General features: G+C 42.6%; 1 non-coding gene across 1 annotated transcript; it reads right to left on the minus strand.

The window, feature by feature from the left end:
* Positions 1–5,040: 5,040 nt before the first annotated feature.
* Trnat-ugu lies at positions 5,041–5,115 on the minus strand. The gene has a single exon. It is a non-coding gene; the product is annotated as a tRNA-Thr (tRNA).
* Positions 5,116–16,982: the final 11,867 nt, after the last annotated feature.

Consider the following 16,982-nt stretch of genomic DNA (forward strand, 5'->3'; position numbering starts at 1 on the left):
CTCCTGAGGAAATCATGAATGTAAAATTAGAGAGATTCGAGCGCGCACGGAGGCTTTCCAGCAGTCGTTCTTCCAGCGAACCATACGCAACTGGAACAGGAAAGGAAGGCAATGACAGTGGCATGTAAAGTGCCCTCTGCCCCACACCATTGGGTGGCTTGCGGAGTATACATGTAGATGTAGATGAAAGAAGAAGGAGAAGAATAGGTACCCCTACTCGATAATGTTGTTGTTTTGGTCTTGAGTCCTGAGACTGGTTTGATGCAGCTCTCCATGCTACTCTATCCTGTACAAGCTTCTTCATCTCCCAGTACCTACTGCAGCCTACATCCTTCTGAAAATGCTTAGTTTATTCATCTCTTGGTCTCCCTCTACAATTTTTACCCTCCACACTGCCCTCCAGTACTAAATTGGTGATCCCTTGATGCCTCAGAACATGTCCTACCAACCGATCCCTCCTTCTAGTCAATTTGTGCCACAAACTCCTCCCCAATTCTATTCAATACCTCCTCATTAGTTATGTGATCTACCCATCTAATCTTCAGCATTCTTATGTAGCACCACATTTCAAAAGCTTCTATTCTCTTCTTGTCTAAACTATTTATCGTCCATGTTTCACTTCCATACATGGCTACACTCCATACAAATACTTTCAGAAATGACTTCCTGACAAATCAATACTCGATGTTAATAAATTTCTCTTCTTCAGAAACGCTTTCCTTGCCATTGCCAGTCTACATTTTATATCCTTTCTACTTCGACCATCATCAGTTAATTTGCTCCCTAAATAGCAAAACTCCTTTACTACTTTAAGTGTCTCATTTCCTAATCTAATTCCCTCAGTATCACCCAACTTAATTCGACTACATTCCATTATTCTTGTTTTGCTTTTGTTGATGTTCATCTTATACCCTTGATAATATGAGTGATAATTGTGTAACCGTCCAGCTGCAGCAAGACAAATGTTCCCATGCTACTATTAACACACCCAGATGGGATCTGCTTTGAGCAAATATTTGTATTTTCAAAAATGCTGTATCAACCCAAGTATCACCTACTGCAAAAGATACTGCAAGGTGTAGTTGGTGTAACATACATGACATTCAGTCAAAGCAGTCAAATCCCCCTGCCAGAAAAATTAAAGTCAAACACAGTGTTCATATTTAATGATATTGCTGTGGAAAACCAAGACCAAATTCTACAATATTTCTGGTTTGGCCATCATATACATGTTGACGTATTTTATTTGAGTCAGTTATATTCCAAAATCCCAAAACAGTTTGTGAGGAATAATGGAAATCTCATTATAGCTTCCAAACAAGAAAATTTGTGACTAAAACACATTTACCAGGCGCCTGTCAGAACCAAAATGTCACTCAATGCTTTTTTAAAGACATCTGCAGATTGGTGGAATCACATGCAGTACAGGTTTCTCGTTATCGATCAATCAAAAAAACTGTACGATGGTAGGTATGGCAGAACTTAGAAGAGTTTCTATATGTATAGCTGTGAAAAAAGTAATGATTATGTTAGTACACACTGCACCATGGACAAGCTGCACATATGTTAGGCACTGAGCCTGAGAGGATAGGTGTGCATAGACAGAAAATGCATCTGTACATAGATGGAAAATTTCAGTCTATTGACTGTGAAGTTAAGAAACTAGAGACATATGCCCAGACCCTTCTGAGACTGATCAAGACTGATTAAGAAACCAGAGACATACAGCCACATCATTCTGAGGAAGCAAGTAGACTACTTTGTTGTAAAGGCTGATGGAATTGTAAAGAAAGTACATGACGTAACTGTAAAACTTGAGGGAAATGTATATAAGGTGCAGTCTGTGAAGCAACCCCATTTAGCATATAGCAATGCTGAGCTAGTATTAATCTTAGTCATAGGAAAGGGGAATTTTGTTAAAAATTCAGTAAAGGTGCACTTGGGCGATGAAGTCTGGAGCCGCTGGCAGTGTGTGGTAATAGTCGGCAGCCAAGAGGCCGGACAGAGTAAACATGGCATAGAGCTGCAGCAGAGTATTGCACATATGATTGTTTGGAGTGGAGCAACAGCGAGGCAGTGAACTGCAGCATTGCTTTAAATTATTGCGATGTATGAGGCGAGGCAGTACGCCAGAGCCGGGAGTGGCAATGTGTAAGTGGCTGACTTATGGGAATTTACCCCTGCCATAGTTTCTGTCTCTCTCTGACACTACGTCAGAAGTGAAAGGAAAATCAGTATAAACAGTCAGGCACTTTTAGCTTGAGAGTGTGCCAGGTCAGTTGTGAGTCGGGTCTGACCTGTGCTGGTCTACGCTTATAGGGGCCAGTCTGGCAGTGATGTTGTAAATATTCTGTGTAAATCTGTACTTTGTTTCTATGTACTTGTTCAGGCTGTATTCTGCCTCCAGGGATACAACACCAGGGAGGGACAGAACAGCTGCTGGGTACTTGGAGACTGCATGGTCTGCCTGAAGGAGGGCAAGTGACAGCTGTCTGCAGGGGGGCCAGCATGGGCCGCATTTGCTTCCCACCTGGTGTACCTGGGTCTGGGCAAGGCATATGCTGTGTGAGGTGCAGCAGCGCTGAAATGGCATTAGGGACAGCAGTGGGTGTTGCCATCCGGCAAGCACTACTAGCAGCAAGTTGTGGCACGGCATCCAGGAGGGTGTGGGTTCGAGTCCAGTCCTGTCCTGGGAGCAGCAGCAGCCAAGGGCCATGGGTGACCAGTATAACCACCTTCATCCTATGGTCAGACAGAGAAGGCCAAATGGGGTGGAGGGTGGCGGGGACCAGGGACTGTAATAGTGTCCGGAGTCACAGGCAGTGGAGCGGCGCCTGTTGCTACACTTCAGCAGACGGCAACTGGGCAAGTGCAGCTGACTTCCGTCGTTGGGCAGCCTTGTTGACTGCAGCAGTGGAGTCGGCAGTCCAGGAGTGCTGAGATGGCTGGACTCGTGGAACAGCACGCAGGCGGCGTGCCAACATTATGCTTCTGTAAACTAGCTGAATAAAGGAATACTTCGAATACCACTGTATCACTCTGCACTGCTTCTTGACGCTATTGAACTTGCTTGGCCTTCTGAAAAAATACAGCGTTGTGGGTCCTGGCTTCAGCTCATCCCTCTGGAGTCCAGGTTTGACCATTGATGGTCCACAACAGTGGTGTCAGAAGTCGTGCCAGTTACAACGCTGGTACTGGATTTCCACTCCAACATCTTATGTCAAGCAAGTAGCGTTGAGGTGTGCCTGTGTAGAGGGGTAGTTGAGGTGTTTGGTTGTGTTTGTGACAGGTGGTCGTACACTTCTAGTTATGTCTTGTTATTCAGGAAGTGTTCGTCCATACCAGTATAGGGAGGAAAGCAGGACTGTCACCTGCACAAGAGCACAATGGGGATGGGTGAGTGACGTTTGATTTATTGTTTATGTGTCATTCTTTTGTGTTTTAAGTGGTTAAGTGTCAATTAGGATGGACTTTTTGAAAGGGTCTTTTGTAAGGCCAGAGGAGCCTGTAGATTTATTGGAATTCAGGGGAAATGGGGGACATGACGACATAGTGCATAAGCGATGTAATTTTTGTAACCTGTCAGGTCACGGATTACCGTGTACAAAGTGGGTGCCAAAGAGTTGTTTTATTTCTAACACATTTGGACATTTGGCACGCAATTGTTCAGAATGTAGGTGGGCAATGATTCGCCACAAGAACTAAGTTTTAGGAGTAGCAGAGTGGAATTAATACTAACAGCAGAGTTAGAAGCAAGAATGGTGGAAACACGGCAAGCAGCGGAGGCTGCAGCAGTGACTACAGTGGAAGCTGTAGCTGCTCTAACTGAGCAAATTCGGGTATTGTCTAGGCAAGGATAAGGGACAAAGAAAAAATATGAAAAATTAGTGGGAAGATTTGAGGCATTGCGAGTAGGGGAAGGGACATCAGATGAAAGTAAATTACAGGTCATGGAGTGTCATAGACCATTTGACCCGGCAACTACGGCATTGATTAACCCCTTTTCAGGTAAAACAACAGAGTATATGAAGACAGTAACTGTTCTCGAAAGAACAGATACTGTAGATGACCGTGCAGCTTTTCCCTGCAATAAATGATAACTAACTGAAACCCTCAGCTGCCGACAGGTGTTGTTGATATACCTCGATGTGGACAACTGAAAATGTGTGCCCCAACCGGGACTCGAACCTGGGATCTCCAGCTTACATGGCAGTTGCTCTATCATCTGAGCCACCGAGGACACAGATAAATAGTGCGACTGCAGGGACTTATCCCTTGCACGCTTCCCGTGAGACTCACATTCCCAACTGTCCACAATTCTACCTATGTAATGTACCTTATAGACATTTGCCCATTCACTCATTACTCGCGCACGCTTTGGTGATTCCCATAAGAGTTTGGGCAACCTGTGCGCATTCGCACAGACGAAGGTCAATGGCTGGGTAGCCTTTAACTATATATATGAAGACAGTAACTGTTCTCGAAAGAACAGATACTGTAGATGACCGTGCAGCTTTTCCCTGGAATAAATGATGACTAACTGAAACCCTCAGCTGCCGACAGGTGTTGTTGATACACCTTGATGTGGACAACTGAAAATGTGTGCCCCGACCGGGACTCGAACCTGGGATCTCCAGCTTACATGGCAGTTGCTCTATCCATCTGAGCCACCGAGGACACAGATAAATAGTGCAACTGCAGGGACTTATCCCTTGCACGCTTCCCGTGAGACTCACATTCCCAACTGTCCACAATTCTACCTATGTAATGTACCTTATAGACATTTGCCCAGTCACTCATTACTCGCGCACGCTTTGGTGATTCCCATAAGAGTTTGGGCAACCTGTGCGCATTCGCACAGACGAAGGTCAATGGCTGGGTAGCCCTTAACTATATATATGAAGACAGTAACTGTTCTCGAAAGAACAGATACTGTAGATGACCGTGCAGCTTTTCCCTGGAATAAATGATGACTAACTGAAACCCTCAGCTGCCGACAGGTGTTGTTGATATACCTCGATGTGGACAGCTGAAAATATGTGCCCTGACCGGGACTCGAACCCGGGATCTCCTGCTTACATGGCAGATGCTCTATCCATCTGAGCCACCGAGGACACAGATAAATAGTGCGACTGCAGGGACTTATCAACAACACCTGTCGGCAGCTGAGGGTTTCAGTTAGTCATCATTTATTCCAGGGAAAAGCTGTACGGTCATCTACAGTATCTGTTCTTTCGAGAACAGTTACTGTCTTCATATATATAGTTAAAGGCTACCCAGCCATTGACCTTCGTCTGTGCGAATGCGCACAGGTTGCCCAAACTCTTACCGGAATCGCCAAAGCGTGCGCGAGTAATGAGTGAATGGGCAAATGTCTATAAGGTACATTACATAGGTAGAATTGTGGACAGTTGGGAATGTGAGTCTCACGGGAAGCGTGCAAGGATAAGTCCCTGCAGTCGCACTATTTATCTGTGTCCTCGGTGGCTCAGATGGGTAGAGCATCTGCCATGTAAGCAGGAGATCCCAGGTTCGAGTCCCGGTCGGGGCACACATTTTCAGCTGTCCACATCGAGGTATGTCAACAACAACTGTCGGCAGCTGAGGGTTTCAGTTAGTCATCATTTAAAACAACAGAGGATGTCTCGGTATTCCTTAATGACATTACCACAATGGCTTAAGCCAATGGGTGGTTGGATGTTGTATTGTTGAGAGTGGTGAAGTTACACTTGATAGGGGATGCCAAGTCGTACGTACTGTACCATGAAATGTTAAAAAAATGTGGGTGCATTTGCAGAGCTTGAGGCTGGGTTAGGCCAGAGGTACCAAAAAGAGAACAGTACCAGTTTTTCTGGGAAAAATTAAATGCATTAGTTATAGGAAGAAAGGAGACTGTGGAGATTTTCTCAGACAGGATTCGAAAGCTGAATGCACAAATTTGTGTGGAAGCATATTTTTAATTCATCAATATTTTTGTTGAGTGAGTCAAGTCTATTAGTATGACGTTTAATACTCTTGTCAAGTGTCTGGATTTTCATATGATTGTACAGATAAATGTTCTGCAGATGTCTCTCAGTCCCAACAGTCAACATATATGCGAATTTCTCTGTAGTGCAGCATATACTGATGCACTCAATTCATTCATTTCCATATGTTTTAAGCTAAGAGGTTCTCCTGTAAGTTCCTGCTATACTGTCCATCACTCAATTTTTCTGTTTTATCAGTAACCAGAAACCCATATGTGATTATAACAATCTCCACATATATTTATCAGTTTATTGAATATCAATCGGTTCATATATGAGCTTCATAAATATGTTTTGATTTCATATTCTTATTTAAACACTATAATAAGATTTGAATTATCCCTCACCAATTGCTTCAGAATCCTAAAATACATCTGACTCAAATAAAAGATGTCAACACCCATATGATGACTGAAGCAGAACAATTTCTATATTTGATCCTGGTCCTCCACTACTACATTGTCAAATATAGACACATTATTTGGCTTTGCTCTCTCCAATTGTGGGATATCACCGCTTTCTCTGAATGTTGTGTATGTGACATCATCTATATCATGCAATATCTCCTGTAATAACAGGTATTTAGGCTGAGATAGTGTTTTTGAGAATATGTATACATGTGCGAAGTGGACTCCATCAGGGTGTGTTAGCAGTGATATGATGATATTAGTCTTGCCACAGTCAGATGGGCCTAGAATTATCACTCATGTATTATCTCATAGAAGTGTCCCATTCTTCTTCTTCTTCCTCTTGTGGTCTTCAGTTGTATCGCAGCACAAGTGAGTTACTATGAAGTCTTTGTGATGAGAATGTTTAGCCCACTCAGCCATTACATTAGATTAGATTAGATCAGACCCAGTTTTCATTTCATAGACCCAAAAATGAGAAGATTCTAATGGGTGTGGAACGAGTGAGATAGTATAACACAAAAAACATAGAACGTTTGAATATAATGCTCACTTATATCATCATTTGTCAGGAGATTGTCAAGATATGTGAATACATTCCAGTAAATTGGAATTGCCAATATTTATAGAATTAATGCGCTGTCAGAATGAACATAGCTATGCACTTTTAATAAATTTTTATCATACACAAAATACCTAATCTTGACTATTGTGACTAAGTGCTGTCAAAACTGAAATCTAACAGACATTTTTACTTAAGTTGGTCCAACAGTTCCTGTTAAGATATTCATCTATAGAGTAGAAGAAGTTGCCTATCAAAAAGTCCTTCAAACGCATTTCAGACTGTGCTTTATCTGAAACTAAGTTGTTAATGGTTGCTGGCAATTTATTAAAAATGTGTATTCCTGAGTATTGGATCCCTTTTTGGACCAGTGAAAGTGATTTTAGGTTTTTATGTAGACTGTTCTTATTCCTAGCATCGGTACTCTGTATAGAGCTGTCGCTCGGAAACAGAGACATTTTATTTGCAACAAGTTTCATCCTGGAATAAATATACTGAGAAGCAGTGGTTAGAATATCCAGTTCCTTGAACAGGTTTCTACATGATGTTCTTGAATTTTGCACTTAAAAACTTTTGATTGGTTTGATAAGTTACCCAAAAATATTATCCCATGTGACATGAGAGAATGAAAGTAAGCAAAATATGCAAGTTTTTTACAACTATATGATGACATTAGCATGAAGGTGATTTTATACTATATATATGGTAACATGAGCATGCAGGGGATTTTATATAAGAACATAACTCTAGATCTATTTCTGCAATGTTCACTTCATAAATATCTGCATGTATTAATCTACTGTAGATGTTGAAAGGTTAGTGCCTAGCTTTACATGCAAACTCTAAAAGAATGCTCCATATCCCCTCATAGCATCTACACACATATGACCACCAGCTTAGTTGCTCATTCACAGCATGGTCATTCTTGAAACTAGTATACTTTACGTTTTTAAATGTCTATTCTTGTAAACGAATACAGTCTCCCTTTTTGCACACTTCCACAGTTTGTGGGAAGTCCCCTGAGGAGACTGTATGATCACATAATATCACAGAGGAAGCTTGTCCAATACCACTGAACATAGCTGCAATTGACAATGAGGCAGCACATAAGCGATTCCACTCACCATAGCATAGTATCACTTTGTATCACTGTACCAGGGACTTTTGAGAACCAGCACTGGGTGAAACTCAGTCAGAAATCATTCCCATACTACCACATTAATTGGCCCTGTTGTCTAAAGTAAATGTTGTATGAAACAGTATTACTTTCACAGGCCCGGTTGTCTAAAGTAAATGTTGTATGAAACAGCTTACTTTCACATTGGGTAGTTTTGTCTCACATGGTGGCTGCATTGCAGGAGTCTGCTGCTGTGCAGCTACTACACAATTATACGTATTCATTCTTTGAGAGCTCTGACTCGACTGGAATAATGCTTTCTCAACCTCTCGTCTTAAACACCTTTGACATCTGTACATCTATGACTTTGGGTATAAAAGACAGTACATTGAGGGATCTACAAACACGCACGACACGCAATGCATGCACGCCTTCCGCTGCTCAACTGGCCGCGGCTCACTTCGTTACCATCACTCGCGTATGCCACTAGCTGCAAGATATGGTTGGATGCAAGAGAAGCAAGATTGCAGCCACGCTAGAACTCCTCATCAATGCGACAGGTAGCAACCACAGCTGCCGCCGACAGCCGCAGCACACACAGTGGAAACAGAAGGATGTCCAGTGCTACAAGTGCCAGCAACTGGGGCATACTGTGAGTGTTTCCAAGAACGCCGTCGCATGCTTGAAATGCGCGGCAGCGCACGACACTCGTAGTTGCACCAAGCCACGAGGGGTGGCCAGCAGATGTGTGAACTGCGGCGACTCACATGCCGCAAACTCGCATATCTGTGGCTATCTCAAGGAGTTTCGCCACCAGCATGCCGCGATACACCTGGTGCCAAGACAGCAAACCCGCGCCCCCAATCTGGCAAGGGGTGTGAACCGCGCCGAATCGGAGCCACCACTGATGACACCATGACCGGCTTCCAAGCTGCCTTTGCGGCCAAACAGACCACGTTAAGGAAGATCTCGCAGCTGTTCATTGATAGCTCCAGCAGTTGAGTGAGGAGCTGCGTGTTCTCAAGAAGAAGGTGCCTGCCCCAGCCCCCGCTGCCCCTGCGGGGCATCTGGTGGGTGCAGAAATGCAGGTGGCAATGGACGTCGAGTCACCTCGACTGCCCCCCCCCCCCCCCCCCCCCCCAACCTTGTGGAGGCAGTCCCACGAACTGGAGAAGAGACGCCGTCCGCTTCCTCCCACATTGAGGAAGAGGCATTTGAGGAGGAAGGTCCTGTGCCTGCCGCTCCCAGATCTTCCTTAAGAAGATTGTGGCGTCCATAAAGGATGGGTCATACCCACACCGGGACAACCCATATCCTTTCACACCGCCAGACATTCCCAAGTCTCCCCTTTCCCACCAACCGTGTGATCTCCACCACACCCATGGGCTATTGCACGAGGTGGTGTCTTGGAAGGATCTTCGAGCGATTAACGCCCTCCCTATCTTCACCCCCACTGACTGGGAGCATATCTACCAGGTTGCGCAGAAGTGGCTGGAGGAGGAGTGGCACTCCAGCAGATGACAGCTTGCCCCTGAAGACCTCGCCGCTATAGCCTACTTCCAAAACCTAAGGAAGTAGCATGATGCCCATCTGACAGAGAGGCAATCACTACCACCAGAGATTACAACGGAGGAACAGCAGCCATGCTGCTCAGACTCCTGCCGCACTGCACTCGATGTACAGTCTGTGTCATAGTGAGACCGTGAGATCTACAGACAGTTGATCGCTACAGCTCAAGACACCACATGCTGGAGAAAATTAATAATAGTAATGTCATAAGAGTTGGCACTTAACTTGATAAATGCAAAGCAACAGTGTGTGTTGTTAATTTAAGTGATGGTAACGAGTGTATACTAGAGGTTATGAACTGTGAAACAGACACTACTATTTTAAATGTGTCCATTAAGTCGCCAGTGAAGAGAATGAGGAGTGCACAATGTTGTTGTATTCAAGAGAGCTACTATGTGCACACATCCTAGGAGTTTGAGAGCTAATGATCCCTGACTATGTCACAATGCTACAGCCAAAAGACTATAGGTTTGATGATAAGGAATGTGTTAGTTTGAGTGGCCTAGATCTAGAAATGTGTGTAAGGTGATAGTTTCTATTTATAGGAAACTTCCAGAAATGCAATGCAATTTGAATGCAACTGACTGTTATTTATTCTCTAAAAGACTTATTCTATTGCTATGTGATATCCCACATGTTTCATCATCTGGCTCGAGTTTTTCAAAGTGATATGCTTATTTCTAAATATAATCGCTACAAGCATTATCATAATGTGAATGCGCAGTGTCAAACTGATTGAACTCCTATTAAACTAAACTGTGATGAGTGTAAAAAGGAATAGAAATTTTTTTAAAATACGGATGGTTTTTTAATTACAAAATGTACAGTCATTGCAGCTCAGACATGAGGTGTGATGATAGTACTAATGAAAGCTATAGTATTTCAATGGAAACAATTGTTTTTATGTATCAGGCACCTCGCTCAGACAGGAGGTAGGACGGTGGTACTAATGACAGCTATTCTATTTCAATGGAAACGTCCATTTTTATGAATCAAGCACCTTACTCACTGAACTAAAATGACTGTACATCTTTATGATCTATCAAACCTACTTTGGAGTGAGAGAATTGTGAAATACAACAAATTTTATGGTACAAAATTTTTCAAATGGCTCTAAGCACTATGGGACTTAACATCTGTGGTCATGAGTCCCCTAGAACTTAGAACTGCTTAAACTTAACTAACCTAAGGACATCACACACATCCATGCCCGAGGCAGGATTCGAACCTGTGACCATAGCGGTCACGCGGTTCCAGACTGAAGGGCCTAGAACCGCACGGCCACACCAGCTGGCAAATTTTACGGTAGAATATTTTCTTTTATTTACTCATCACCAACGGTACATTGGGTTCAGGAAATAATCTTCAAAAAATTCACAGCTTCTTTTTTTACTTCATAAAGAGCTGTACAGTATTTTCCAAATTATTGTTTCTTATAGGCCATAAATTTGCCCTGTATCTCGTTCAGTGCTATAGGAGCAACAAATGTTGTTGATATCTCATCAGTATTTTGAGCATGTACAGAGTTAGTTCCTATAGGGCTGATAGTAGCTGCCTTTGACTCTATACACATACAAGAACTCATACGCGGTTCTAAGTCATTCACATGTACTCATGAAGATAACATACATCGAATACAGCTTCTACATATGGCTGCCATCGACTAAGTCTGTCAAAAACAGCCCACAACGCTCCCCCTAGGTCGCTTACGTTCATGACACTTGAATGCTGTAGATAAGTGCAAGAGTCTCCAGATGTTGCTTTGAGTGTTGCATCTTTATACACCTCTATGGTGGAGAGCGTTAAACCAGCGCAGAGGATGTCTGGGAGAGAGTGTGTGCTTCGATGTATGCCATTGCACGGCATATGTCATCCCAATTCACGTGACCAAACCACACTTTAATGCCATGATTGACATTCTCGAACTCCATTACCACATCAAAATCTCAACCTGCTTGGAAGTATACATTTATACACTTGATCTGCAGGTGGTTAAATTATATGTTCTAGCAAACAGTAACACGTCAGAACCAGGTGGTACAATGAAATACTGTTTCCCCTCATCACATACAGTGAAGTGACTAAAATCATGGGGCACATCCTAATATCATGTTGGATCTCCTTTTGAGTCCAGCTCGATGTGGCATGGATTCAACAAGTCGCTGGAAGTTCCCTGCAGAAATATACTGCCTCTGTAGCTGTCCATTATTGTGAGAGTGTTACTCGTGCAAAATGCTGTGCTCAAACTGTCCGGAATGTTCTTCAAACCAATTGCAAACAATTGGGATCCAGTGACATGCCGCATTGTCGTCCATAAAAATTCCATCATTGTTTCAGAACAAGAAGTCCATAAATGGCAGCAAATGATCTCCAAGTACATGAACATAACCATTTCCAGTCAATGATTATACCAGTTGGACCAGATGACCCATCTAAATATAGCTCACCCCATTATGGAGCCACCACTAGCTGGCACAGTGCCTTGTTGACAACTCTGGTCCATGGCTTCATGGGGTCTGCACCACAGTCAAACCCTACAATCAGCTCTTACCAATTGAAATTGGGACTCATCTGACCAGGCCACAGTTTTCTAATCATCTAGGATCCAATCGATATGGTCAAGGGCCCAGAAGAGGCACTGCAGGCGATGTTGTGCTGTTAGCAAAGTGTTATGGTATAGGATCCCTGACACCAATGTTAATGTTTATGATCCCACTTCGGATCACCAATTGTAAATGTATACAAGGTTTGGGAAAGGGGGGAGGCGGTTGCTACATATGCCTCATGACGACAGGGTGCAGGAGGTCGAGCGGTCAGGATTAGAGAGTGGGCATCCAGGGCTACCGTTAAATGACAAAACAGGTAATTAGGTACAATAAAGAGGATGTATTTCAATGTACGGTGTACAAGGGGTGCGCCTAGTGTTGCAAGTTACTGGGTTTAGGCCAGTCAAGGAGGTCGAACAGTTAATTGAAATGGACAACGGAAGGGGAAGCAGTTCATGTTAACTTACGTTGGTGGCCGGGCGTGAAAGACAGAGCCAGTGGTTCTGCCGTCCGAAAAGACATCTGCTCTGTTCGAGGTCTGGATTACAAGAGAGAGAAGCAACTGCAGAACACTCCAGCGTCCACACACGTGATCGGTATCCTGTTCACGCTATTGGCTAAAAATAATGGCGTGTGTCACGTAGGCACGGCGTAAGTTACTCGGCGAGAACACTCGTAAAGATTTGACTGGGCCTTTGAAATAAATTTTTTAAACCAATTCTCTAAAATTTTCCTTGACTGGCTTCCACCATGTACAAAAGGTACTCGCGACGGTTGTATACTGCTTTGACATTCTGTATCGAACAGAACAACCAAGTCCTGCAACCATCCCTAAAAGATGGACGCACACAGAAAAAAGTGTAATATCTTCACTTATATTGTTCCAAAATCCATATTATTTCTCATTTCACCACCTATCGACAGCTCCTCAAACATTACATTCTTTCATCGAAAAAGTCTATAGTTAGTGTAATGGCACGGCAGATAATGAAGTTTTACATAGTAATAATGTGGCAAAATACTCTCCTATTTGCGTGCTATCGTTTGCCAAAGTCTCATTTCGATATCTGAAACCGTTTATGAAATATGAGGAATGTTGTGGGTATTTCACTCTGGCTTTGTCGCTGCAGGAGCGCGATCGCAAATGCTACCGAGGATAAGTTTTCTCGAGGCTCGTGAAGATAGATACCTCCACCCATGTCTAAAGAAAAATTCAATATGTTAACTAAATTACATAGGCAACAACATATTATGTAATACAAACCAAACGCAAAATCATATCGACCTCTATTTTTCATTGCAAACTATTCCGAATTTCGCGCAGTGTCTTACTTCACAATAACTATGACCGTAAATAAAATGATGGGCATATCAACATGAATCTGACATATGAAGCGATCAGTCAACCAAAAATTATTTTTTTTACCGAATAGTTTGGGAGAGATTGCAGGGAGTGCGCCTCAATTCTGTTATTGTTGACCAATCAAAAGGTGGAAAACACTTGTTGGCTTCCCCTTCTGAACAAACGAATGAACTCGCCTAGCGCTTTGAGCGAAAACTAGTGTATGTGCATTGGCCACCATATCCTGTGTGGACTCTTAACTGAATTATTTTCATCCGCTACAAAATTTGCTATTTATGTGAAATGCGAAATTCAATCTCCACTTACCCAACTTGCTTACTCCCAAGTGAAGATAACCATAAATATTTAGAATGATTCCGCAAAACCATACGCAAGTTGCATAATTGCGTATTAAAAATATAAGGTGAGCGAGTGGTGTGGGTCTTGCACTCGTGGACAGACCACATTGGTTGCCACCTTGCATAACCCCCTCCTTTACACCAGATTTTTGTGCAGTGTGTGACACAGTTGAAAATTATGTAAGTGGTGTGTCACTAAGCAAATAAAAATATAAACTATGACTAGATGTAACCACTGATAAACATACTGAAACTGTCATGTAAGACATCCAAGTAAATCTGCCAACCGTCAATGTTGAGTGAATATACATGGAAAAAACACAAACATGTACATTGAAGTTGAAATGAGACTTAATTAAATAGGCTGGTGTGTCGCTGAATGTTGACCAGTTGGCCAAGTGTGTTGTGCACGAATGGACCAAGGCGCTGACAAATGTTCTGCATGAGAAAATTATAATTACAATAAATACAAGAGATTGGTGCCAGCATGCAAAAATTTCCTTAGACTTATGATAAGGAAGGTGTAGGCCTTTTCACATTATGGTTCTGTTCAAAGTACAATCAAGTGCTGACTAGTATGATTTGTAAGTGATGTAGAAACCAATAATACAAAAAGAAAAGGTATGACCTACATTATTTTTCTAGGTAATTTATGTTTCATGTATAAAAGTCATTCTAATGACTAGCTGAACTTAATTGTACAGTGAAAACAGTAGACTCATAAATGAACATAAGAAATGTACAAAAATGTAATTTTACATTAATCAAATATCTGTCAGTGAAGTACTGTATACAGTGTCCCATACATTAAAGAAAGAAGGACATATTATAATTTAAATGCAGTGTGTGGACATTTGAATAGACATGTAACACAGGTTCACAAAGACTTTCAGGTAGGTTTGAAGTTACTTAAATAAACATGTAACATAAAATGCACAAGAGCTTCATGTAAAAGTGAAATTATTGATAGTGATTATACAAAGTATTATAGAAAGTATTAAATTACATAACCACTAATAATGAAGGAAAAGATGTGAAATGTGCAACATAAAACACAGACAAACATTAATATAGGGCCAAAACAAATATGTTAAAATCTCATAATAAAACCTACTGATTATGCAAAAATAAAGGAAAAGTGAAAGAGAACATTAACAGCAATATGCAGAGGTAAAAACTGAAAAGCTCGACACAAGTGAGTTGTATTAGAGTTGTGGCGAACAGTAAAGTACAGGGTGTCCCACTCAAACCTCCCTGATTTGAAAGACCCAGGAAAAAACCACAGCAGATATGACAATGAAAAATGCACCATATTGTAGAGCATCTCAAAGAATTTATCTATTTGTCATCAATACACCTCTACATGTGAACCATTTGTAGCACGAAGAATATCGAGTCTATATTAAATTTCTTGCCAACTTCCTTGTAACATTTCCTCTGTTACTGCTGCAATCACATTAGTGATACGATGTCGCAGCATAGGAATATCATCCACTTTGATCACATACTCGCGGTCCTTCACAAATCCCCACATGAAGAAATCAAGCAGCGTAATGTCAGCTGAACGTGGTGGCCAGGCAATGGGTCTTCCGCATCCGATCCAACGACTGGGAAATTTCCTGTCCAGGAACTTGTGAATAGCGGTTGGCCAAAGCAGCGGAGCTCCATCTTGTTAAAAATTAAGTTGGGTTGCAAGTCTTGTATCTGAGGGTACAAGAACTTCTCCAACATGTACAGATACACTGACCCATTTGCTGTTTGTTCCGCAAAGAAGAACAGTCCAACAATTCTGTCATGCATTAGCCTGCACCAGATGTTTAGTTTAGGGCTATCACGAACATGTTCAATGAGAACATGCGGATTTTGCGGACCCCATATCTGAACACTATCCCTATTAACCCTTCCTGATAGATGAAAGGTTGCCTCATCTGAGAATAACATCTTTCCAGGAAGCTAGCATCCATATCAGTGCGCAGCAGTATATCCGCAGCAAATGGTTGTCGGCGTGGTTTGTCGTTCGGCATCAGATGTTGCAGAATTTGCACTTTCTAAGCACACATATGAAGACACTGGTGAACTACACGATGCAATGTTGATCGAGGTACATCATGTTGCCCAGATGCTTGACGAACTGACTTATGTGGGCTTATGAGAAATGTTTGTCTGATGTCCTCCACTTTCTCTTCTGAAACTCCATTAAGTGCACCACCAGAATGTTTCAGAACACTTCCTGTTGCCAGAAACTCCCTATACCATTCTTTAATTATTTTCACATCAGGTGGATCACATTCATACATGCGACGATAATTTCTTTGCACAGTAATTGGCGAGTTTGTTTCTGCAAACCACAATACTGCTTGCACGCGCTGCTTGGGAGTCATCATTTTCACTTCATGCGACCATGCTGCACTCTGGCGACGATACTTGGCACTTCCGACGCGGGAATATAAATTCTTTGAGATGCTCTACATTGTGGTGCATTTTTAACTGTCGTATCTACTGTGGTTTTTCTCTCCTGGGTCCTTGAAATCAGGGAGGTTTGAGTGGGTCACCCTGTATTTTCCCTAAACTTGGTGTCGCTGAGACATTGTGACATGCAAACCACAACACAAATGTGGTTTTCGTCACATGAACAGAATGTCTTGACGCTGGATGTGTCCAGGCACAGTGGGTTTCAGGGCATGGCAAGAGATAGAGAATGGTGAGGAGATGTGGTCAGGTGATTTCCTTGATCATGTTCATTAAGGGAGCATTACCTCTCTATGGATGTCTGACAGTGTGTTTGTGTGATGTCGCTTGGCCTGAGCATCAATGTGAATACTGCAGCTGGACTGACGGCAGTTTGGTGTACCACTGGCCTGACATCTGTCATGAAATATGCACTGTTTTATAGGGGAGGTTTCCCCTTGCATTGTCCATCGCCGGCCGGTGTGGCCGAGTGGTTCTAGGTGCTTCAGTCCAGAACCGTGTGACTGCTACGGCCGCAGACTCAAATCCTGCCTTGGGGCATGGATGTGTGTGATGTCCTTAGCTTAGTTAGGTTTAAGTAGTTCT

Source organism: Schistocerca americana, chromosome X (genome assembly GCF_021461395.2).
Source record: "Schistocerca americana isolate TAMUIC-IGC-003095 chromosome X, iqSchAmer2.1, whole genome shotgun sequence".
In the NCBI taxonomy this organism is placed as follows: Eukaryota; Metazoa; Arthropoda; class Insecta; order Orthoptera; family Acrididae; genus Schistocerca; species Schistocerca americana.